The following is a 25,644-nucleotide window of genomic DNA, read 5'->3' as shown; positions in this document are numbered from 1 at the left end:
TATGCATGCTAAAACTAGGTACACACAGTTGAACCTTTGTCCCCTTTGTGCACTTGCAGAATATCTCTCTGTACAATGAAAATGAGGTTGGAGAACAGTCATTTCACAGAGATGGTAAGGGCAGCCACATTCCACCACCCTCTCATCTAAACTGCATACATTTTAGCCTCATGTGGCATAAAAGAATAGAGTCCTTATAGTTTTGAAAATTGTTTGACCCTGAAAGATTTCTCCTTTGTACTTGTCCAAAAGAAGAGAAAATTATTACATGCTCGGTTTCTGACTTCATTGCCTGTTGCTTGGATCAACACTTAAGATGTAAATCAAAGAAGTCACCTTTTTGGGCAGATACCACCTAAAATTCAAAAAGTATGTAGGCAGTCTGCAGTTATTATTTGCCTTTTCAGAAATTTTTTTTAAAAAAACATTTTTTTTCAAAGTATCATTAATTTTCTATTGAATTTATTGTACAGTTCAAGTGGCTACTTAAAAACTACTACCAAACCCATGGTTCTGCTTAAAACAATGCTCCTAAGTGGTTATTTTAAGAAGAGTTATGATCTGTCCTTAATGACTTACATTGTTAAGGAGCTGAACTAAAGAGATGGAATGAAAATGAGTTTTCAAAGCTTCATTGCAACTCCAGATTTTGTTGCTGCATACAGGCGAACAGAAAGAAATAAGGTATTAACTCTATATATTCATGATTTCTAAAAAAATTTGCTTCATATTCCTTTATTTACAGCATAAATGGGAAGTAAAGGATATTTGTACAATACATTTATTTTAATGGTTATATTATCAAACAACCAGAAGGATGGTCATATCATGGACTCTGGAAGAAAATGATACATTTCTGAACACAAATTTTAATTATAGATCTAGATGTTGTTTCCTCATTGATTACAATCTGACAGAATTTTATGTTTCAGTGCTTAGATAACATTTTTCTGTATGTTTAACTTCATGAATTACATACTATTTGTATAACGTTTGCTTTTAGTTTTATTATATGACTACTTTTATTTTCACTGGGTTTTTTTCCACTTTGTTTTTTTGTAAGTTATGGTAGACATACTGAGTTTTAAGCTGTCAGAAACTTTCTCATTGATCATTAAATTTGGATATATGAATGACTACAGTTACTTAGCATGCTTTTATTAAGTGCATAGGATATTATATAAAAGAATATATCTTTCACAAGAACTAGGTTTAAAGAATTTCAGGGTCAAACAAATAGTAATTTAGTCTTGATTATAACATTTAACATATATATATATATATATAACATTGTAACTATATTTTATAGGAAAATGTTGAAAATCAAAGATCTGAAGCATCAATAACACAGATTTTAATAAATATTCTGAAATATGAGAGTTCAACAAATATAGCTCATTGTGGAGCTCCCAAGTACAAGCAACTTAATCTTTTGTATTTTTCTGCTACCACTGTTCGGAAAAGTGGGGGGAAAAAAAGAAAAAAGAAAAAAAAAAAAGACGTTCTGCTTTAATCTCCCAGACAGTATATCTGTGTCTGAGAACCTCGGATGAGGCGGAGGGGATGGTGTGCACGCCTTAATCAAAGATGAATAAAGCATTAATCTCACTTCCTGTCTCTCAGGGGACCCACTGCAGACAGAAACCTAGTATCTGAATTAAGCAGCTGCACAGCCAGAGAAGGGGAGGAGAAGCCAGCTCTGAGAGAAACAATCCAAGAAATAAGTGAATGTTATTCAATTATACTTGACAATTTCAGTGAAATGTTATTGAACAGATATTTTTCTTTTCTTGTGTGTTTCACATCACTGAGGCATCATGCAGAAATCAGTGTAGTGAATTTCTTTGTGCTCTGAAAGTTCTGAAATCAGATAGCCAGGGAGATACATTCCTGACCCTTACGTTTTTTCCGGTGATGTTTTTGTTCATGCAACATACGTAAGTAAATATATGCCCCATGTATTACAATACAGCTTTTATACACCTGCAAGAATTTCAAGATAAGATAATAACTTAACATGTTGATTATTATCAGTATGAATAGTTTGCTGTTTTCTAGAGATATTTATTATCATCTGACATCTTTTGGTCTTCTGAGATTATTTAAGTATGAAGTTATTTCTAGGAGCTTGCAGAAATAAGTAGTTCTACCCCATATTTTTACCACTTTGATGTTAACAGCTCTTTATCCTCCATGTTTATTTCACTTTTCACCTGTTTCACCTGGAGGTGTCATCAAGCAGCTTTTAAGCCAAGTGTACCTTATATTTCCAAAAACCTTGCTCCATTTCTTTATTTGCATAAGTCACTTATGTGATACAGTAATGAGAGGCAAATACTGTTTAATAACTACTTATTATTAAATTGGTGGCCAAAGGTAGACGCTTAATGGATAAGTAAAGAAACAGGAAGAGAATGGACAAGTTAGTATATTCCTCCAACCCCATTTACTCTCTGAGCTAGACACTGCAGCTAGCCATTTTGGCTAATATCCACTGATAGACTTTAGCAGCTAAAGTTTGTCTACTAACTTTTAAAATTTGGGTATTATTATTTCCATAACATTATGCAGATGTGAAGCATGTTGTTTCTTTATATTCATATAATCGTATTCGGAAATATGATGAGTTTATTTAATCTGTTTATTCTCTTTTCAAACAGAGACAATCTGTACCTCTGGGTTTTCCTGGGGTTTTGTTTGTTTGTTTGGGGATTTGTGTGGGTGTGGGTGTGTTTGTTTTGTTGTTGTTTTGTTTTGTTTTGTTGTTTGTTTGTTTTTTAAATTGAGTGGGGGAGTGTTTGTTTTTGGTTTTCCTCTGTATATTCCTTATTGTATTATATTTTTAAAGTAATTTTAAGGAATTTCTTCACCATGAGGGTGGTGAGGCACTGGAACAGGCTGCCCAAAGAAGCTGTGAATGCCTCATCACTGGGAGTGTTCAAGGCCAGGTTAGATGGGGCTTTGAGCAACCTGGTCTAGTGGAAGGCGTCCCTGCCCATGGCAGGTACATGATCTTTAAGGTCCCTTCCAATGCAAGCCGTTCTATGATCCTATAATTTAACCAGGGACTAATTAGATATTCAAGACAGGGATGCACCAAGTACTTAAAATGGATTCAATATTCCTTTCTCTAATAATTTTCATACACTAAAATATTTTAATATACTTACAGTTTATAATACAAATTATTATAATCTGTAATTTGTTATGTACATTTATATTTCTGTAATAAATCATATATATTAAATATTTTATAATAAAATGTATAGGTTAAAACATAAAGGGAAATTAAAAAATTCCAGCCCATCTTTTGGTATAGATATTATTACTTTGCCACTAAACACAGACCTGAAATTCTCAGACAACTATTAACAATAACTCCCTTATCTTATGCCCTATGAATGCAAACATCTAATTCACAGCTACTCATTGTATGTAAATAATTAGGATGTGAGGCTTTTTCTCCCATCATTGCATGTAAACAATTAGGGTTCTTTGGATCTTTTTCCCTCATTGCATATAAATAATTAGGGTGCTTTCGTTTTTTCCTCCTGTGCATTAATTCTCTTATTAAAGTAGCAGGTGAGACTCATTCTTATAATTAAACTGATCTGTATTGTGGGACTCTTCTGCATTGTTCTCTGTCAGCCTCACATTTGCCTTAAAAGCTGAGGAAGGGTAAAAGATGTGGAACATATAATGGTTATTCCTTATTTCTCATTGTAAAGTAAGTTCTTCAGTATCAAATTTAGATTTTTCCTTTCTGCTTCTCAGAAAGCTCTGTCATCTTACTTTCTAGTCCATTTCCAGAGCATTTATGAATCTGATGCACGTTGCAGTTTTCTCAGTATTGACTTCTCTCCATTTCAGTCACTTCTGAAATTTTTTGGTAAATTATTCTCCATAAGAGGATTCTTTTATTCTGTGACAAGTTTGTTCCTTAAAACCCTTGAGTGAAGAACACTGCTAGGAGAGCTGTACCTTCAGAATTGGCAGATGGAATACCTCAGGGCATCTCACTTCCCTGTCTTGGTAAGGGAATTGAGACCATAAGGTCATTCTTCAAGCAAGTAACCTGCCCTGCCCCATGTAATTTGTGGCTTTACTGTTCTATCATCTTCTTTTCATAAAATTTCCAAAACTGTTATTATACTGAGAACCTCATTATAACAATATTTACCTGTATATTCATTTTGCAGCCATTCATATAGAGACATATGTATATGATTTGTCTTATGAGGGTATATATGTTCTTCAAGCTGACCCTTATTACTGGTGTGAGGAAAAATACTCTGTCCAAAACAGAATTTCAAAGAAGAAATATTTAATTACAGTTTTCTACTGAAAATTAGGAAACACAAGTATGAGATATTAATATTTTATTTCATTAGAGAAAATTCTACTTGATGAAATTCTACTTGGTATACGCTCTTGATTAAAAATGCAATCATTGAATACATTTGGTACAACGTAATCAAACACAATTTAGACTGCTCAGCAGAGCAACTGGAGCTAATCTAGCCCTGAAACTTTTGGACCGTCTCAGGAGTGGTTTATGCTGCAGGATGCTCAGTTACAGTTAAATCACTATTTTACTTACTAAAAAAAAAAATGCAAAATACCATAAAATAAGATATTACCTCTTTACTTAGATTAGTCTATTGATTTTCCAGCATTCAACTCTTTGTGTTTCCAACTCTGGTAGCTGATGATGAATAATCTTCAATGTTTCTATTGCACATAAACCCTCAAATAGTATTAATAATGGCAATAGGATTTAAGCACACATCCAAACCCTGAGGCAGACAGTCTTATGTAAACTGAATATCCAACCTCTTTGAACTTTAGTTATTACTAGTAAATTCAATGTATGTTCTTCTGTAAGCAAAGGCACATTAAACTGATAGATATCAGGACTTGTACATTACACTTCAATATGTACATGCACAAATTACAGATATTTATAGTCTCCGTGTGTGATGCACATTGCCTGCTTTATCTTAAAACTAATGACACTGTTACACTCAGTAAGAAAGGAATAACTGCTTTGAAAGTAATTGGTTCATTTATTCAGCTCGTAAGCCACCAGCAATAGCAAGTTTTGGAGATGGGGGGAAATACAGCTTATCTACTTTTATTTGCATAAAAGTGTGTGTAAAAAGTAGTATACATAACAATTCAAATATTTTTCAGGGCAAAGAAAACTACATTTAAAGTTCACACAATTGCCAGAGTTATCCCTGCTATAAGCTCGTCACACCTGAGTTCATTTCAATGCTTGAGAAAATGCAAGGCAAACCTCTACCTCTTTTCCCTCTCCTGCTAATGCTTTTCACCCTTGCAAGTTCAATATTTTGTAGAAAACAAACTAAATTCTAGTTCTGACACCTTCCTTATGAATATCTAATCATGATTAATATATTCTAGAATACCATGGTGAGTGCTTCCTCTCAAAGTTTATTATGCTTTCTAAATCTTCTCAGCAGTTCATTGGTAATGTAAATTTTGTTCTCTGCCTGACTCTTTTAGAATTGTTGGACAAGGAGAGATGTTGATATTATGAGAATTTAGCAAAAATATACTGAGCACATTTTTACCTCTCCCCGTGCTATAATCTTCACAAAGCAGATTGAAAAAATATCATATGATACACAACCATTTCCAAATGTGATGATGTAGCTACACATACAGTGTATTAAAAAAATCTAATAAATGAAAGATGGCTTAGCCAGAGTTTTATATGAAGAGTGAAAAAATATACCTAAATACAAGAATGCCCTATTCAATAATGTATTTATATTTAAAATTAAGAACTTTTCCATTTTCAGTGAAATTGCTTCCAAAATTCCTCAGCTATTGTGCTCTTGTTCTGTGTTACTAAGTGGCAACTACCCAGGATGTTTGGCATTAAGAACAGAAACATAATTTGAAAATACAACCATTCCACCCCAATAAACTGATTTAATCATCTTAATGCACCTATAAAGTATAATAAATGAAATTTTAAATACTGGCTAGATCACTGCATTCCTTCTGCCTTTAAGAGAAAAGGCACATCAGATCTTAACCTTTGTTTAAAAGGACATTTTCAACATATCAAGGAGTAGTATTGTATACCCGCAAGATGTGTCAGTCTTTGTATTTATATGCTATTAATCCAGAAAAAAAAAAAAAAAATAGAATAAAGTCAGTTATCTATTTTGTGTCAATCAGAAAAGAGGCCTAAGTTCTGTTACCATATTCAGCGTTATTAATTAGTCTATAATGCAGCTACAGTAACAAATATACACCATGCTCCTTTGCTTCTAACTTTGAGCATTTCATTGTATATACTGATGGGTACAAATACCTGTCAGGAAAGAATACATTGCTACCCTTTCTTAAAATACTTTCATCTACCATTATGGTTTCATAGCAGAAAGGCATCTGCAAACAGAGTATTTTTTTCTACAGAGATTATTACATTGCATGAACTTTGAACAAGTAGCAGAAGTTTTAGCCAAAAGTGTGTGTTCTCCCATTAGCCTACCTCTACTATATCACACCCTAGTGTAGTATAGCCCCCACACATTTACATGCAGTCTGTATCCCCAAAAACCTCACAACGAACCCCTCCAAGCTATCACATCAATAATGTGATGCTTACAAAGTAATCACAGTATCAGATTCTCTCTACAAATGCAGCCATAACTTGTATCTAGCAAAGTTTGTCCTCATTAAAATGCTGCGTGGAAAGTGGATTGCAGTGTCGTGCTGGCATCTCTCCCTGCCAGGCCTTGCTGCCAGCTCTCACGCACAGGACACCTCATGCTGTCACCTTCCAGCTCTCCTCCAGAAGCCACAATCATGCTCTGAACCAGAGTTGTTAGGTCACCTTAACTACGTGCAGCAGGCTTGGAGCTTGCAACAGCGAAACGCAGTGCTACCACGGCAGCCAACAGCTCGTGCATCTGCGTCCCAATCTGTTCTGTCTCTCAGCAGCTACTTTATGTGGCTACAGCCACTGACTATGCAGGCACACGCTCCTCATCCCGCACCCACTGAAAACGGCTGGCACACTCATTTCAGAACAGTCACCGATGCTCCTGACAGCTCACGTGCTGGAACACACAAGCAGAGGAATATATTTGTTTTTAAATTGCAGGTAAAGCACTCACCGTGCCAAACAAATCCAGCCTTCTCTTGAATCCTGTCCCTCTATCCCTCACTCCTTTCCCAGTTTAAATTGCAAAACCATCATGCTGCACAAGTGGAAGATGGAGTGTGCTCCTGGTCCTATGGTACCACACTTGGTCTTCATGCAGACATTACAAACACATCAAGTGCCTCTGAGATGCATCCCTCAGGGCACCTCTGTGACGAGCAGCCAGCACAACGGCCAGGTTTTCCCTGTCTTTCTCTGTTCCTCTCCCTCTGCCTTCATGGCTGCTTGCACTCTCAGGTGTTGGCAGGTAACAACAAGCACCCAGGCAGCAAGTGCCTGGCGGGGGATGCAAGGGAGGTGCATCTACCCAGGGCTTTTCTAGAAGAGCTTTGGAACTGGGTGTAAAGCTGGTGGCTCTCATGAGCCCAGACACAAGTGGCATGAGTGAACCAGGGGCATTTCTGAAAGGCCAGAACACCTGGAATGTGGATGCAGCAGGGACCCTTACTAAGTGAAATCTTTGCTGCTAACTACATGCTCTGATTTAATCTTACCCTTTAGAATATATTTATTTATTTAAAGGATGACACCAGATTTCTTAGTGTCAGTGACCCTGGTTTCAATTAAATACAATGAAATGAGAAATGGCAATTTTGTCATAATGTTCTTCACATAATCTCACAACTGCAATCTCACAACTTCTTTAATATTACAGAAACCAGAACAAAATGAGGGTGCTATATTTTATTTATCTCAGAGGAGCTTTTTTAATAGAACTGAGTTGTGCATGTTGATATATTTTTTTTTCCTAGGTCTTCAGTATCAACCTCAGGAAACTGACGTATTTTGTCATCAGTGATATATGCAAATGCTAGTTAGTGGAAGTTTTACTGTCAACAAGGCAGTCTTCTTATTCCCTCATTAAGAAAGCTTGTTATAGCTGGTTCTTCTATATCCCAGGGGATTAATATTTATCATCATGGCAATATCTGAACTAATGAGAATCCAACTGCTTTATGTTATGAAATCGGAGATATATAATCTGCCGGCTTAGAACTAAGGCAAATATTTTAGTACCGTTAGGATTTTACAAAATTTGTAAAATAACACCTAGCATACCTCTGCGTAACTGTGTGCTCTGAGCATGCTAGAAAAGATAAATATTTTGTTTTTCAACTTTTTTATTTAGTCTTCTAAAATAAAATGCTGCAAACATTAATTAAAAGAAAGAAGAAACAACAGCTGTAGACACTTACATAGCAAACTGTTAAGTACATTTCTGAGAAAAATTGTCATCCTAGAGAAGGCAAAAATGCCACTTAAGATATAATTTTCTTTTAAACAGGTAAGCTACTAAATGAAAGATGAAAATTCCTCCGTATTTGCCATGATACGCTAATCTACCACCCCTACTTCTCCCTGTTGTTATTCAACAGAATTTTGGGTTTTGCTGAAACATCAGTTACCAACAAAAACATTGAAGACTTAGTGTTGTTGAACACCTTGAATTAACGCTAAACCAGGATATGCCTACCATTAATTCAATCTACCATGATAATTTAGAGAATCTCTTTGTATTAAGTAAGTTTTCTGGTTAATATGATTTTACCCCATTACTTTTATGAAACTTGCTCTATGGAAGTGCTGTAGCCAGCAGAGATGAGTCCCACTTTGTTACCCCGTGGAAGTGATTTTTCAGTAACTCAGCTTGTTTAAAGTCAACCCACCTGGACATTGTGGCACAAGACCACCATGAAAGTGGCAAGGATCGGAACAGACAGGTTTGGATTTTTTACCTCTAATGGAGCTTGAAGTAATAAAAGCATAAAAGACTAAGGGAGGAAACAGGGTGCTAAAAACCAAACATGTTAAAAAAGAAAGCTGGTACTTTGAGGCAGTGGAAGTAGTGTTTCAGCAGCCTCCATAGCATGGGAAGATAGCTAGAGGATATATCAAAAAGAAGTGTGACATGCAAGGAACCATGAGCTCCCTGCCTCCCTAAACACAGATGAACAATTAGCAGAAGGACGTTGGATGCACCTTGATGTGATGGATAGGAATATGCACAACAGTACAAATACTGATAGGAAATATCAAATCATCAAACTGCAGAGAATAAAGATCCATGTGGATTTTGGTATCACTGGATCAAACCACAGTTCAATGAGTAACCAGTAGGACCGATGAATGTTGCAGCTCTTTAAATAAACAAAGACTTTTTGTAGCTGAGGGCAGTCTGTCCTTATCACGATTGAACCAAAAATACATTTGTCCTCCAGTGCTCTTCCCCAGTGCCTGCATTAATTATATTAAGTCAACTACAGATGAAATCCTGACCTAATTGATAACTTGAAAACAACTCTAAAATCTACATTTAGTATGCTGGTTCTAGAATTTTACCCTACTTATAGAACTTAGTGAGAATGAAAATTCACAAAGATGGAAGCAAAACAAAACAACTCCATTAACTAAAATGAATGAAACCCAAAGTTGCTTGTGATTATCTTTAAAAAAAGTCTGTGTCTAATCACACAGATCCACAGGAATGTCCAAATAGATGAAAGTGTTCTGTACTTCAATAGCTAAAATAGTTAGAGGCATTATCTCTTATTTAATTTAACTGCTGTGGAGTTTTTTTGTCTTCTTTCTTCCCTGTTTTTCAATGACTTGTCTTTCTACTTCAATGCCACAAAGGTCAACTTTCTTCATGAGCCTGAACTCAGAAAGAAATACAGAAAACTGCACTTGTTTTGTCAGTCATAAAGCTGTCTTTAGTTGTCAGTGCAATGTGTTGTATTCAAGAGCTTTCTTGGATCCATTGATTGAGAAAGTGTCCAGAACCTCTCAGCTTAGCTGCATTATTCAGGAATACGATGGAAAGAAGTTTGAAGATATGTCTTTGACGCCAACTTGAATTCAAACTCTGATGTCTGCTAGACTTGCTGCTTCATTCAAACATTAAATTCCCAGTGAATAAAAGAAGGATCTTATCTCTTTATGCAAAATGAAATTATTAGACTGAGTAGAACATGAAGCAAATACAGACAGTTCTGAGATTTTATAGAACAACAAGAACAAAACCACCCTGATTTTGTCATACCTGATGAATTTTATTTTTTTTTTGACTGAGACAGGTGACTTGGTCTTTTACATTCTACTCTTTATACTAAATTTAGTGCATCATTATGGATCATATTAATTTTTCATTGAACTGCAGCCTTCATTTAACTGCAGCCTTCTTTAAATTTTGCATAGATATTTCTAATAAAGTAATACATTTGTCTTATTGTATGCTTGGAATTCCATTCATTAGGATCAGAAGCTTCATTTCCTGCTATAACTGCCTTATACAGAGTTTTGTTGTGTATGATTTTGTACTGCTCTAATATATCTGCAAGACAATGCCCTTCTAAATGGATGCTGGAAAACTGACAGTAAACCCAAAAACCTACAATGTCCTGATGAGCTCGTTGCTAAAATGAATTGTAGAAAAAAAGTTATTAAGAAGAATGGAATGTGGATAATACAAAGCAAAGAGTCTCAGATATGTGGTGATAAAAGTATGAGAAAGGAATGAATTTTGTCTCTCCTCCACCACCACTGTATGATATATTGACAATGAGACCAAATAAATAAATAAATAAATAAATAAATAAATAAATAAAAAAGTTTCAACAAGAAATTAAAGCTCAGATAGCTTAGGTACAGCCATCACTTCATATCACATCTGATATGAACTGCATGTATAAGCAAGAACATCCCGTCTTTCTTCTCACACATAGTTATCACTCTGAAATTATAACCTCAAGCATAATCACCCCACCCCCCTGAGACATAGGTTTGTGCTCCCTTTTTCATTTCACCCTGACAATGGTCCCAATTTCTAAGTCAACCATGTAGACTTTGGGATTGTGTAAGACACCTTTGTGACACACAACACTCTATGACAAGGAGTCAGGAGACGTTGATGAACATCACATTGCTACTGCTCAGCCACAAATGCCAACCAGATAATTGGTGCCAAACATCCAAATAGTGCATCTACACACAGGCCCTTTATTGACGAATTTGTTACCATCGGCGTGAATGCATCCTCAGTGCTGACTCAGGTGAGCATCCCTGCACAATTAGAATTGAAAGTTCTTCTTGCCTCTGTCTGTATTTTGAAATTCTGGGAATGCCTACCCTTAGCAGTCTCAATTTTTTCCTGTTATGCAGATAACATTTTCCACAAACCATCACTGATTAATCAAAAGAGAAAATGAGGTTTTGGAAGTTATTTTGTAGGAGACTATATATGCAGAAAAATGTTTTCATCTTGTTCGGTAGCACATGATGCAATCTGAGAAGTACTACTTTTTTACTCTTGCAACTCTTATGTAACTATTAAGCAGAGAAAAGAGCCTCAATGGAGGCTATTCAGATAAAAGAAGGCCTTTTTTTACACTTTAACTAATCCTTTTCATATTTCTAAGTTTCATATAATCATTCTCGTATTCTCAAAATCTCTCATTTTGGTCCACAGTGGCAAAGCAGGACTACCATGCCTGTAGGTGGAAGGAAAAGTCCACCTTTCTTTCATGTCTTCAACATCTGAAACATACAACCACATAAATGAGACAATATGTATGTTCAATGAAGAGAGGGGATAACAATTTATATTGTCCAGAGCAAGGAAGCACACAGATGGCAAAACCAGTTCAAGCTTTCTCTCTTTGTGTTTTCCAAAACCAAGGCCTGGGACTGAGCTACTCCTGTAACAATAAAAATTTCCAGAGGGGAAGAGAAGAGCATGCCAAAGAAGGGCAAAAGTGGTGTACTAAAGAATCAAGTTCACTGTTCCTCATGCTGTCGTGAGGCAGGAAATGAGGGAAAATGGGATGATGCTAAGGAAGGAGAGGGGATATCCCTTGTAGCAGTGCATACTGCTCATATTCCCTAATCTCTCAATAAAGGATTGCCATGAGTCAGTGCAGGCCCTGAGGATAGTGGATGCAATTTCTAGGCAGAATGCTTGACAACAAAACAAGAGCAGAGCTATTGCTGCTCTTTCCCAACAGCTGGCTGCTTTGGGCAGCCTCCTATGCTTAAAGCCAGCCCTGACTGACAACCTGAGATCCAATTTGAGAGGTGCTGCTAGGTACTGCTCCCTGTTCATGGCCCATAATAGTACTACAGCCCCTGAGGTCCCCACAGTTCTGAGTGCACAACAGGATAACACAAAATACACATGGGGAGTGGGTGGGAAGGAGTAGTGTCATTAAAAGAATCCAAAATTATCCCTTATTTCCAAAGTTACTTGTCTTCTTTGAAGGCCACTCATGAAAGATAGCTTGGATTCAGGTCTACATTTTGCCCCAGTTTTGGCTACTCTAGAAGCCAAGAGAGATGCAAATCTGGAAAGGGAATATTTTAAAACTACAGCAGAAAAAAAAAAAATGTAGAAAGTTAGGCAAGCCAGCCCTTTCCAGGATTTTTTTTTTTTTTTTTAAATACTATAATAGGATATCAGAAACATGTCTGGGACGATAAATGTAGCTATAAGACTGTTTGCTTTCCAGCAATCTCTTTTTAGAATAATATTCTCATAAGCCTACTATCACCCTCTTGAATTTATACCATAGGGACCAAGTATCCCACTCGAAGCCCTGACAAAAAGGCTTAAAAATATGTATTGGGAGCAGGAAGAGTAGTTACCTGCAGATCCGCGATTTAAGTAATAGGACTCTGCTGTTTTGTTCAGCTTTTATCTTGGGCAATTATTTTTACAGACTACTCTAAGTTCACAGTAACACACTAGTTCAAATCAATTTTACATAATTTTGAAGAAAGCCGGTTTGTTCCATGAGTGCTTAAACTGATCTTAGGCCATGATATTCCATCCGATAACCATTTGAGGTGCAGGAAAGCGGAGGCAAAGGGAAATTTCTGGTCAGGTCAGTTCCTTAGTCCATCTCATCACCAGCTCACAGGAACACAATTGGTCAACAGAAGGAAAAAAAAGACTGGTCAACAGGTCTAACGGGATGGGAGGGATAGCACCAGCCCCAACACGGATAAATTAACATTCCTCTAGACATTCACTTTTTGTTTTATAGTATAATACTTGCTCTTTAGAATTCTTATAATCACAGATTTTTTTCTTCAATGAAAGTTTTGCAAATATTTTCTAATCTTAATTCCAGTACCTGCTGTTTGATATTTCATAGCATTTTAATGAAGCTTTATTTTGATTTTTTGGTCTGGAGAAACTAAAGGATATCTAAACTGGTCTTCAAGTAAAACAGTTATGGAATTATACTATTTGCATGGTTTGTGCATGACATCTACTTTCTCAACATATTCACACAACATAGGAAATCTTTACTTCAACAAGACAAAATGTTTTTAAATCATTCCACCAATTCCATTCAGTGACTGTCTGCGAAATGATAGATTAATATAGTTTAATACTTTTGTCCTTTGTTTTTCTGATAGATATCAGAGTCCAGTAAGGACTTAGCTACAGTGTGAAAATGCATAGCTTTTTCTACAGTTCATGAGCACAATAAACTCTAAATCACTATACTTAAAATATAATTGAAATGTTGTTTAAGCAGCTTAGTACATGTGTATCTGAATTATATCGTGGTGATTACAAACTTGACCCTGAATCCCACAGCAACATGGAAGACTTTTTTGATATTGGGACTCTGTGAATTATATAGACAGAATAATATATTTTCATCTTGCAGTCAATTTCACTATGTGACATTATCTTAGCTTAACACTGCAAACATCCATTTTAAATTGGTCTTCTAGTTTTGGGGGTTTTGTCATTTAACTAGAACTTAGATTGACATTGTGGATCATAACAGCCCTTGATGGGCATCCAGTAATTTAGGAGTCTTCTTTAGTAATACAGATTTTTAGCATTAACGTTCTTCTGTTATTAGAGTTGCCCACTGACTCTGATTTCATAATATTTTGTGCAGATGGTCAGAAATAACATGCATGCAATGATAAAGAGGAGAAAGCAAATTTCAAAACAATTACACAGTCTTCATTACAGAAGTGTTGTTTTAGTAATTAAGTGTGGAACTGCACATATGGTATCTGATTTATCCTCATATTTTCACTTATCCAAACCTGCTATGACAATATTAATGTAAATGTAACCAGCTTTCAGTCAGTCTGGGAGCACAGAAAAGCTAGATTTTTTTTTTCTTTTTCCACCACTGATTCCACTTTTTTTTTTTTTCCACTAGAAACTAGGAGAAAGAAAAGTAGGCTCAATGTCGTAAGTTTATATATTGAGGACTTCTCTCCCTTATGTCTTTCAAGGAAAGAGCTACCTCATTTCATTCTCTTTTGGTGGATCATAAGTTATGTTTTTCTGGTTTAGGATTATTTCATTAATATTTTTACTCTTAGCAGATACTAAGATGTACAGCAAACAAGAACAGTTTTTTCTAGTGAGATTTGTCAAAGGCTTCTACCCTCTGCCTAAAAATTTTTCACTAAAATGTAATTTCTGCTGAAGAGAAAAATGGCACCATGTCATAACATAGACCATGAGAAAGATATTTCCCAATCCATGGTTTTTTTTGTTTTTTTATTTTTTTCCTAAGGATATTTGAGAGCATGCTCTGAAGTTTTTGTTAGTTTATATGTAAAACTGCTTAATTTTGTCTTCACTTTCCAGCTCCATTCTTTAATCCCAGTTCTGCCGAATTCTGACCCTTCATTGGTGAGCAGTGATGTGGCTTCTCCTGGGTATCTTACTGTTCAGCTCCTAGAAAGCTTAGCCTTTTATTTTCTGTTTTCCATGTCCTGGTAATTTTGAGAGACTAAGTAAACTCAGAAATGTACTATATTAGAAATCTATGGGTAAGAGCTCTTAAAAGGTATTTGTTCATGTTTGAAAACTCAAAGATATCAAATTTTCCTACAGTGATAACAACAGATTTCAGATAAATATACTTGCCTAGACACAATTTTCAGTTGGGAAACTTCAACTCTGAAGCCTCTCTTTTATCACTCATCTTTGTAAATTAACTTAACCTTCACTGCGCACTGCTTATTCATTCAGGTTTTGCATTCTATGTAGACTGAAAGGAATTTGATTGCCTTCTGCAGCACTTTTCTATTTTTTTGTGCCTCAATTTAAATAAAAGGTGGTGTTTTAACTTACAAAGTTTTACAGTTGACATTTTGTGTTCCATGAAAGGCTACAAGATGGACGTTAGAAATTGTTACAAATAATTAAATGCATCATCTGTAACATCAAATGACCTGATTTGGTTTACTCCGAAAGAGGCTATTTGTGAAATAAGGGACTATCAAAAAGAGGAAGAAAAAAATAATATAAAAGATAACACAGGAAAACTGAAGTGCATAATTACTGCTGGACATAAATATCAGACAAAGAAGAAAGTTATGCATTACATCTATCCCTCACAAATGATTCTGAAGCAATTATTACAGGATTGTGACAGAACTGATCCCTCAGACACTAGTGAAAAGCAATGAAAACTTCATAATGATTATTGGGCTAGAAACTCGGTCTATATACAGAACAAGCTGCATGCTGAGAAGCTACTTGTCCCTAAATATTCACTGATAAGAGTGATAGTAATAACTTTTTTTTCAGCAAATGGTATTCCTTCTTGCCCTCCCTACTTGGCCATGGCTTGTAGATTGGTGGACCTTGTCAAAGGTCACCTCAAAAATCCAGTTCCAGTGAGAAATACCTAAACAATGCTAAAGAATCTCAAAAATTACCAAATCATCATATTCCTTAAAAACAACTAGCTGGGTCTTACAGGGATGTTAATGGGTATAAACCAGTGTGCCCCAGCATCCTTCTGCTGCATGATGGGATAAGCAAATTAATGTTGAAAATAAAAATTATAATCTCAGATGTAGGGGAAGTTTAAAGTGAGTCTTTACTTTGAATCTTATTAAAAAAAAAAAAAAAAGAATTATTTTCTTCAATACTTGTATATAATATTGTATCTCTTTTTTTTTTGGAGGAACCCGAATTTAACACTTAAATAACACAGACTTTTAAAATTCAGAATTTCTATGCAAACATAAAATCTATGGCTTACTTTCTTTATTAGAAAGAACAAAGATATGAGAATCCTTACTTATGTTATAACCATTAAGAACTTCATGATCAGACCCTTTAAGCTTTCTTTCAACATTTACACACATAATAATTCCAGGAACAAATACCCGGTTTATCAAAAATACAAGACTAACTCACTAAATTTGGACTTTTTGTCTCACACAAACAAAGCAGAGAATGATAAACCCAAGATTACTAGCCATATTACTTCACATCATTCTTGGAGCAGTCAAATGTAGCACATAAATTAATATAAACAAACTAAATCATTACAGTCAGCAAATCGTATCACAAAATTTCATTTATCTCTCTTTAATAATATGAGAGCTGTTCTATCTCAGAAATTATGATGCAGGGGGTGGGGGGGGCATTATTTTTTATATTGATTTCTGAAGCGTTAGGGTTAGAAACCAAATTTTCAGTATCACTTTATTAAATTTTTATGTATGTACCACATATATTTTTACAAAGACAAGCATAGGAACACTCTTAAAAGTTTACTTATGCATGGAAGAAGTTACCGAGAACTTAGAGCAGTAGGTGAATATGACTATCACACTGAAAAGATATGAAGAACACGAATATATTAAAATATTAGATTTTTGGTCCATAGGGGACACCAATTTTACAATCTGCTGCCTGAAGCACTCTTCTAATGCTTCAAATGAAACCCCCAAGGTGCAGCTAACCTGTCCCCATCCTGCTGACTGCAACAAGAACATACAAATATAGACTGTTCAAATATTTTTGTGACAATAATTCTCTAAGCAAAAAATAAGAGAATCAGCAACACAGTTTAAATTCACTTGAAAAACTGTTTCCAGTTTAAAGAATAATTAGCATAATACAAAAGTTAAGTCCCTGGAGTGATGTTAATTATCATTTTTTCTTTTAGTGTCCCAAGGAAAGAACTAAATCAGCTCATGCATCAATGAGTAGAACATTTTTTTTTACAGAATATTACTGTTTATCAAAAACAGCCTGGAGAGAAAAATCATAAAATCTAAAATAGAAATGTAATATTCATGTTAAAATACTACCATAATACTCATTACTGGTAGAGTTCTGAATTACACAAGTATATAAAGGTAGTATAAATGGAAGACAAAAGCATAAATATATGTTAGAGGACCAACAAATTTAAAATTAATATTTTAACTCTCTGCTCTATTAGCTAAGACTCATTTACCTTAAAAAAAATAGGAAATAAATACAAAATATGATAAAGGTCTTCAAACTATCATAACATGGTGCTGTGTCTTGTGGTTTATTTTAAATAAGAACTATCTCTGTCAAAGGACTTGATAATATGGAAGAACAGCAAAGTGATAAAGTGTATTTCAATTTGGAAATCAGCACTCAAGATTAAAAACATTGATTTCTCACTGAAGGTGAGGTTATGGCGAATCTCGGCTGATGCAAGGAGAAGGAGGACCCATGGGACTTAATTTTACAAGGGCAAGCCAAAAATACTGTCAGGAAGAGCCTCTCTTCCTTCTCTGTGGCCTTTCTGCTGCTAAAACAGAAGAGCTGAACTAATGTTTCCATCTTGAAACAGAGTGTAGAAGAAAAGAAAGACTCACTGTTAAAATAAGATGTTTCATTTCAGTATCAAGTTTTTCACTCCTATAAATACTGTAGGGCTAACTGAGCAAATGGTTGGAAATGATAGTGGGTTTCCGACCATTTTCTGAGCTTTCACCTTTCAGACATGAGGAGTCCCTGGACAACACTGAGAAAATCTGCCGTTACTAAAAGGCTCTTGGTCTCAGATGTTATTTTACGGGTTCAACAATCTCAAATCTTTCATAAAAAGTGAAAAGTCACCAAGATGTTGTATAATCAATGTCTTACAAAGGTTTTTCTCTGTTTTTTGTTGACTTAAGACTCAAATCAGGCCCTTAGAAGGGAAAAATTAGCCACTGTTACAAATGGTGATGTAAAAGCAACAAAAAACATTCTAAAACACACCAAAATAACTCTCCTTCTCCTGAAACTAAACTGCAAATGTAAAAATAATTTTCAAAATGAACATGGTGCATCTCTTCTATTACTTATGTGCAACAGGTTATTTTCTGTGTTATTAATAGAAACTTGGACTGCTGCAACTCTAAAAGGTAGTTATTTGTGTATTGGTCATTCATACATGTGCATTTAACTTTCCATTACACCAAAATAGAATTTGTCCTCAGAAAGCAGATGCTAGTCTTTTCTGTTTATACACTAAACGCGTTTCAATCTTGTATTAAAAAAAAAAATAAAATAAAAAAAAAAAAATCTGGTAGTGCCAGGGATCATTTCTTAAAAGAAAACTCGGATTTTAGTAGTCCTTCTATACAGAGAATACAATCTTAAAAATTGTAGCTGTACTTGGTGCTCTCTCACCTAGACTTCACACAGGGAACAAATATGTCCTAGGAATGGTAGCCAAGGCATTTTTATGCTGGTCTTGACTAGAGGCCATACTGCTATGCTTTCCTGGAAAAAACAGAAATCCTTTTGTAGCAAGTCCTGGAATATATAACTCACAGCAGAATTTTCTTCATAATCTATTTTACTTCTCTTCTTCTATTATTTCTATGTATTTTGTCTTTATATGTAGACAGATATTGCAACCTTTCAGAATGCTGGTCATCAACATCTTGAGTTAGATCACATCTAGCATACTGAATCATGTTTTGGGTCCCCTGGTGCAAGAAAACTGTGGATAGACTAGAGTAAATTAAGTGAAAAGACAATGACCATGAACTGAAACGTGGAGGCTCAGACTGGATTTAAAGAGCAACTTTTTCACAGTTATTTTGACCACTCTTTACCTTTTTTCCTAAATAAATCTTCTTACATTATCATGGCATTTTCATGAATCTAATACTTAGGTTGCTCCTGTTTCTTTTATCACTTGTATCACTGGAAGGATACGGATGTCACCAAATACAGTCCTCATGCTAAAGGATTATTTGTATAATAGTAGTATCAGCAGTACTATTTCCAGTCTCTAATAGAAAGAAAAGTTGTATTTCTTTTATTACTATTCTTGCACATTAATTAAGATTTCCATTGATCTGCTACAATGATGTGAAAGTGCTTCTTTCTTCTTTTCTACAGAAGAAAAGAAGTTTAACAAAACCCATAAGTAACGCATATTATCAGTTATAACAGAGTTTTAAATAAAGTTTATGAAAGAAAATGTATTTTAAAAAACACAATTTGAAATGTTCAACTTTGAAGCAAGTCATAATCTGCAAGCTCTTTCACAAAGAAGTTTATTTGTGTTACTTATCGAGAAAGAGAAAATTTTCTAGCTGTTTTTGTTTCATCACTAATTGATTTGTTTAAATGTCATTAAAAGTATAATGATTTACATATTTTTTAGGAAGGCAAAGTTGTTTTGTAATAAAATATGTACAGTTCAGAGGCACAACAAAGAAATAATCTAACAAAGTAATAATCCGGAAGTTCTTAGCATTTAATAGAAAAGCATTTTTAGTAAGGAATAACACTTTAACTGATTCATGTTATGAGCTATTTTAAGATTATTTTATTTCTTTTTGCAGGTATTAAGAACTTTGTGAAGAAACTGAGTGCAGAAAGTTTTTAATATGCTGATTTTAAAATTATTGTGGCTTTTGACACAAAAACACCGATTCACTGGTAAAAATATTTCAGAACTACAATAAGCCTTACTTAGAGGAAAATGAGAAAAAAGCTTGCTCTGCCAGGAAAAGAAAGAAGTATTTTAAATATCCTTCATCTTCCAACTAACATTTTCAAGTACTTTATTATACAAATAAGTCTTTCTGAAGCCTGTTCTGAAAAGCACTGCTGGACACCAATCTCAATTAATTCAAATGCAAATAAACTGTGAACTTCAACCTACTTCAAGCAATCAATGCAAGCATTGCCAACTCTCCCCTCATTTAACTCTTTAGAACTTATTTTCTCAAGATTTGCACAACTCAGCAATGCAAACAAATAATTCACCACTAATTTTACTTAATGTATGATAAGAAGACTGATTAATTTAATAGATTTACTGTTATCATAACTAGAGCAGTAATGGTAAGTACCTGCATAGACACTGCTATCAAATAAAGCTATAAATAGAAAACAAATGCATATTTTCAAGTCATTCCTATAGCCACTTGGTAAGAAATCACACCTAGCTAGATCACAACAGGTTGGCTGATTTGAACTTATTGCATTACATCTTTTGGCCAACACACTCTGCCCATAGAAAGGTATCAATGACAAAGAGGAAATAGGAGATACTGGCAAATGAGGAGCATTTTTGTAGTTTTTCTGCCACATTAACTGTGCAGAGATTCATTTATCTGTACTGGCCCAACTAAATGAAAATGCATCTATCAATAAATGTAAGTGCTAGAAAGGCATACAACCTACCTACTAGGATACAAGACTTTGTACCTAGAGGTTATTTAAGTAACCCCAAAACTAAGAAAAGAAAGTTAGCCTGTGTGTTTGATTTCTCTTGGCTACATTCCCTGGGCATTAGTCACCTTTGATACTGGAGGTGCTAAAGAAAGTTTCATACAGCAGTGTTTTCAAAGGTGCTGGTCAACCACAACTTTTATTCAACCCACAGCTTTCTCAGTATTTCTTTATTACAGAGACAAAGTTTCAACTCTTCTAAAAAAGTGTTCTTTGACTTTTCTGTCTACCAAGAGGCAAGGTACCAAAGCACTGTACCAAATATGTACAGAAATACACGCATTTATCCCTAGAAGGAAGAAAGAAAACAAACAAACAAACAAACAAAGAACCACAACATATTTTTTATTTATTAGAGATATAGTTAATATGGTTGAAATATTTTTTTTCTAGGATTGAATATGTTTGCTTTTTTAAACACATACTGAAGATTTTTTTATAAACTCATATAAAATATCAGAACGACAAACCGACATGATTATCTAGATCTAGAACACACCTAGAATTGAGCAACCATAGCATTTGTGGATTTTTGTTTTTACTAAGTACCATTTACTGTCAAAGTCTGCAGCCCAGCAAATAGCCAAGTGATCCACTATCATGTGTAAGCTTAAGATGCCTGGCAGGTTGTATGTGTGTTGATATCATCGATAATTGTAAGCGTATGCCCCCATGTGCACATCTTTGTGTGTTGGTGAGTGTAAGCAGGGTCTATAATACAACACTGTAAACAGGGGCTTTCCCTGAGTACTGATTTTATGACAAAGTTCCCCCCTGCATTAGTTCTGCAGTCAGCTGTTTGGTCCATTCATAAGCATCAAGTTTTCCTCAACTTTTGAGTGGTGTTGTTAAAGGTGTTAGAACTGCACAGTATACAAAAACACGGCCTTACAAGTATACAAATATGCCTGAAGAAAGATTACTACTGAAGACAGATTTTTGTAATCAGAAAAGATGACCAAAATGGCTATGGACCACACTTGGTGTGCATGTATATTTAGAACACCATTTTGTTGAAAAATAGCAGTGCCATTTTACTTCCTTGAGAGTCTACATATCATTTCAAAGCTCATTTTTTTAAACGTGATTTATAAAATAACACAGTTGAATTCATATGAAGCCAAAACATTACATAGAATATACAAGCAGATATAAGTTATAAATTTAAAAGACAGAATTAATGTCTTGGCATCAAAGTTTATCATCTGATTGATGCTGGTAAAATGACTGATCTCAGCAAGATCAATGACTTGTAACTCATGTAATGATAGATATAGTCCCTTTGCAGCTGACAGGACTACATGTATGAATATAAACTATTCAAGTGAACAAGAATCTGCAGATTTAAACCCTGTATATTTACAGATAAACATTAAAAGTAGGGCCACAGAATTAATGGGTTGGAATTATTCAGTTGGAGTGTTTTTTTTCCCTTAGTTAAAGCACTGTTTGCACCACATGCTTCAAAATCAACTTTTCCAAAATATTTTCATGATGTCTACTTTAGAAAGCAAGCATCCTGAATCTGCATACTTTTATAAGTATCATTATTTAAAATTATATAAAAAATAAATTAATATTCATGTCAATGGCAGATGATAAGACCTGTCCTAGCTGATGGGTAGACTGTTAACAAAGGTTTACAACTAGTGTAAGTGCTGTATAATAAACTTACTTTCCCTATAATTTGAGAGAAGAAGGCAATAGCTGCTTTCTAACTTTAGGGGGTGGGAGTGGGAGGGGGAGACAATAAAACATATGTATTCCCTAATTTTATTTAAATGTAATGAAAGTCTCGGCAAGCTAAACTACTTTCTCCTTAATTTGTTTGCTTTTAACTTTAATCTTCGGTAGATCTAAGTTGCTGCCAGATGGTTATCTTTGTATTCTAGCTGATAAAAATATTCAGTAGAAACAACCCACCTTAAAATTAAATAAATTATGCGGGAGTAAAACAATACTATAATAATATGAAACAAATGCCTTTCATCAGCTTCAGCTCACCAGCAAAAGTTACCTCACGCTCGCAGTTACTGCAAGTGCTAGCATTCACGCAGGACAGCTAGGTTAAAAAAAAATAAATAATAATAAAAAAAAAATCCCACACCAAACCTGTGGTTTAGGTCCCAGTTCCAAAGAAAGTTCATCGCAGCCATGAAGTATAAAGTGCTACATAATGTTAAAAAATATAGGGTGGGGACCTCCTTTGCCTGCTTGTTCCATTCAGCCATCTCAGTAGCACTGGCTACGTGCAGGAGCAGCCCATTGCTTCTGGAATCAGTCTTAACCTCAGACAGAAATCCCTGCATGGCACACTGCTCTGCGTGTGCAGAAATCCCTGTGTGGCACTATGCTCTGAGTGTGCAGAACTCTGACAACTCACAGAAGCAGTAGAAAAACACTCTGTGAAACAGAGCACCCTACCAACCTTGCGAAAGGATAAACACAGCTAAAAGAGCAAGACATTGAATCTGCTCACACTTCCCAGTTCCATTCAATTATGGACAACAGCAGACCTATAATGCAAAATAATACAGTGCTAGCAGAGATTTGCATTTACACCTAGTTGTAGCCTGAAGGAAGGCCTGACATTCATCTCATCAGTCAATACCACAGGAAACAATCCTCAACTTTCTCGAGCACACATACACACCACATTGACCTTGGAGGTAGAGCTGGGGATGATCCCTTTCAGAAAGCTGCTGTTTCACAAGTTCAGCATTACAGCATTAAGTTGCTTGTCAAGTAACAAGGTATCACCGTCCTTCTGTTACACACGCAAACAGACACGCATAAGAACACAGAGCAACGTGAGGCTATGCTTCTTAATCCTCTTTAATTCCTGCTTTGCTCTCTACTTCCCAGAATAACCTTGCATATCCCTTCTGCCACCAGGCAGAATCAGAGCTTTTCTTGTCCCCTTATACTAGTGTTTTATAAAGCAGCTTCTATAATATCTTTTGATATCTTTTTATAACAGTCAAGCTTTCCAAAATATTTTCAAACATTTAAACATTAGCCTGGCAGCAAGTTTTTGAGAAAAATAAGCCTCTAACTTCTCGTTCTAGATCCATCTTTTGTTTTCAGAGAGAGCCCTTTTCACCAAAAACTGCACACCTCTTTTTCCAAGCGTTCCCTCTAAGGGCTCACAAGCTCCCAACTTTGCTCTGCCTTTGACTGCTGGCTCCTCCATCCCATTTGTTACCTCACTACCACTTATATGCAAATATCAACTGAAAAAAAAAATATATATATATATGTGTATATATATATATATATATATATATATATCTCCTGCTTACCTTATACAAGAGTCACCAAAGTCCACAAGGGAAAAAAAAAGAGAAAAAGAAAAAAACTCCAGGTCCCCGTGCAAGAATCGCCCCCGAGAGAAGAACACTTCTTCGCCTAACAAAGCCAACAGCGGACCCGCCGGGATCCGCGGGGGAGCCAGCTAGTCCGGAGAAAACTCGACGCAATTCCCGCACAGCGCTTCCCGCCGGGTCCAGCCGTGCAGCGCGAAGCCGCGGCCCCGAGGCGCGGCGGGGAGGCGGCGCGGAGCGCCCGCCCTTCAGCACCCGCCGGGCCGCGGACAGCACCGGCCCCGTGAGCCGCGCCGAGCCCCTGAGCCGCCCCCGCCGCCGCTCGGCTCCTCTCGGCCCGGCTCAGCCCGCCCCTCGCCCCGCCCCCGGCCCGCCCCCCAGGCTGCCGGCATCACCGTACGTGGGGCGAAACTTGCTCTCAACTCCCCCCCTCCCCTTTTTAATTTTTTTTTTTTTAATTTGTTTTTACTAACGTCTCATATTGCACCTCCCCTTCCCGCCGAAGGGCCAACCGCCCAGAGCTGTCGCCCTGATGGAGTTCACTGTTTTCTCCCTTCGGTATCCCCTCCGCACAGGCATTGCCCCCCTGCCGGTCCCTCGGCTGCCCCTACTTCGCCTGGTCCCTGCATAACATCAGAGACTGAAGTCCTCTCCCAGAGCAGCTGCACCCAGAAGACTTTGGACACGGGTGCTTGCAGAAAGAAGACCAACTGCTGTGAAACAGCGAGTGGTTCCCATCTGGAGCACAGAGGTTTATTGTGCTTCCATTTTTAAAGCAGGCTGGGTGTTATGCAATACTTATACGCTTTAATATATGAACCCACTATCCGAAAGCTCAAATATGCTGGAGGCTCTGCACAGCCTGTATCGGTAATCCCAGTCGTCCATATCAAGTTTTAGTGCCTCGAGTGTTGAGGTAGAGTTTCTCAGTGGTAACCCATGCTATAACACACTGACAAATTGCTGTAAATCATCTTCAGTTATGAAAGATAAGGAAACAAATTGCCCTGATGTAAGACTGTTAATTACATCCTCTATTTGTAGGACAGATAACAGGTACCTCTGGACAAACAGAAGAAACAACAAAAAAGCCAGAAGATAACGATCTAAAATTAGAAATATATTTACATGAAGTCAAGCAAAGAAACAATAGTTTGAAGTCTCACTTGATTTTGCTTTTATGTGAGATAAAAGATTTAATTATCTGATTTATTACTTTTAAATTAATTTACCATCTACTCCACTGCTTTTAAAGAGCAGGTACTTAATCTTCAATGTGAAATCATTATGAAAATTAAGTATCTCCTCTTCATGGCATTATAGGTTACCTACTTTGGGCCTTTTGGGAAAACGTGTTACAGATTAAAGTATTAAACTGTCTTTAAATCATCCATGACTAGGGCAATAGAGACAGAGGTCAGCTGTTCAGATGTACTCTAGCATGCTAGGTTAATTATACTTGTGTCTACACGTGGAACAAACTTGTAGTAACAAAACTAGGTAAATCCAGTAGTTAAAGATCTGAACTAGTTAGCATAGGAAATAGTAAAATGAGATCTTATCCCTGTTCTGTAAGGGAGTTCTTATTCAACTGCTAATTAGGTCATGTCACTGCA

The 25,644-nt window shown here is 36.0% G+C and overlaps 1 protein-coding gene across 5 annotated transcripts in view; it reads right to left on the bottom strand.

The window, feature by feature from the left end:
* The window catches only part of FSTL5 (follistatin like 5), a 307,998-nt gene extending 283,668 nt beyond the window's left edge, over positions 1-24,330 (bottom strand). For 2 of the 5 annotated variants that reach the window (XM_065061430.1, XM_065061433.1), the window contains exon 1: positions 24,008-24,249. The gene's annotated coding sequence lies outside the window, so the exon portion shown is untranslated. Of the gene's footprint in view, positions 1-4,180; positions 4,293-24,007 lie in introns of those variants that run through there. The other 3 variants (XM_065061431.1, XM_065061429.1, XM_065061432.1) reach the window with 3 other exon arrangements.
* Positions 24,331-25,644: the final 1,314 nt, after the last annotated feature.

This window comes from Columba livia, chromosome 4 (assembly GCF_036013475.1).
Source record: "Columba livia isolate bColLiv1 breed racing homer chromosome 4, bColLiv1.pat.W.v2, whole genome shotgun sequence".
NCBI lineage: Eukaryota > Metazoa > Chordata > Aves > Columbiformes > Columbidae > Columba > Columba livia.
Note: the sequence above shows the minus strand (reverse complement) of the source record. Positions and strands in the feature narration are given on the sequence as shown.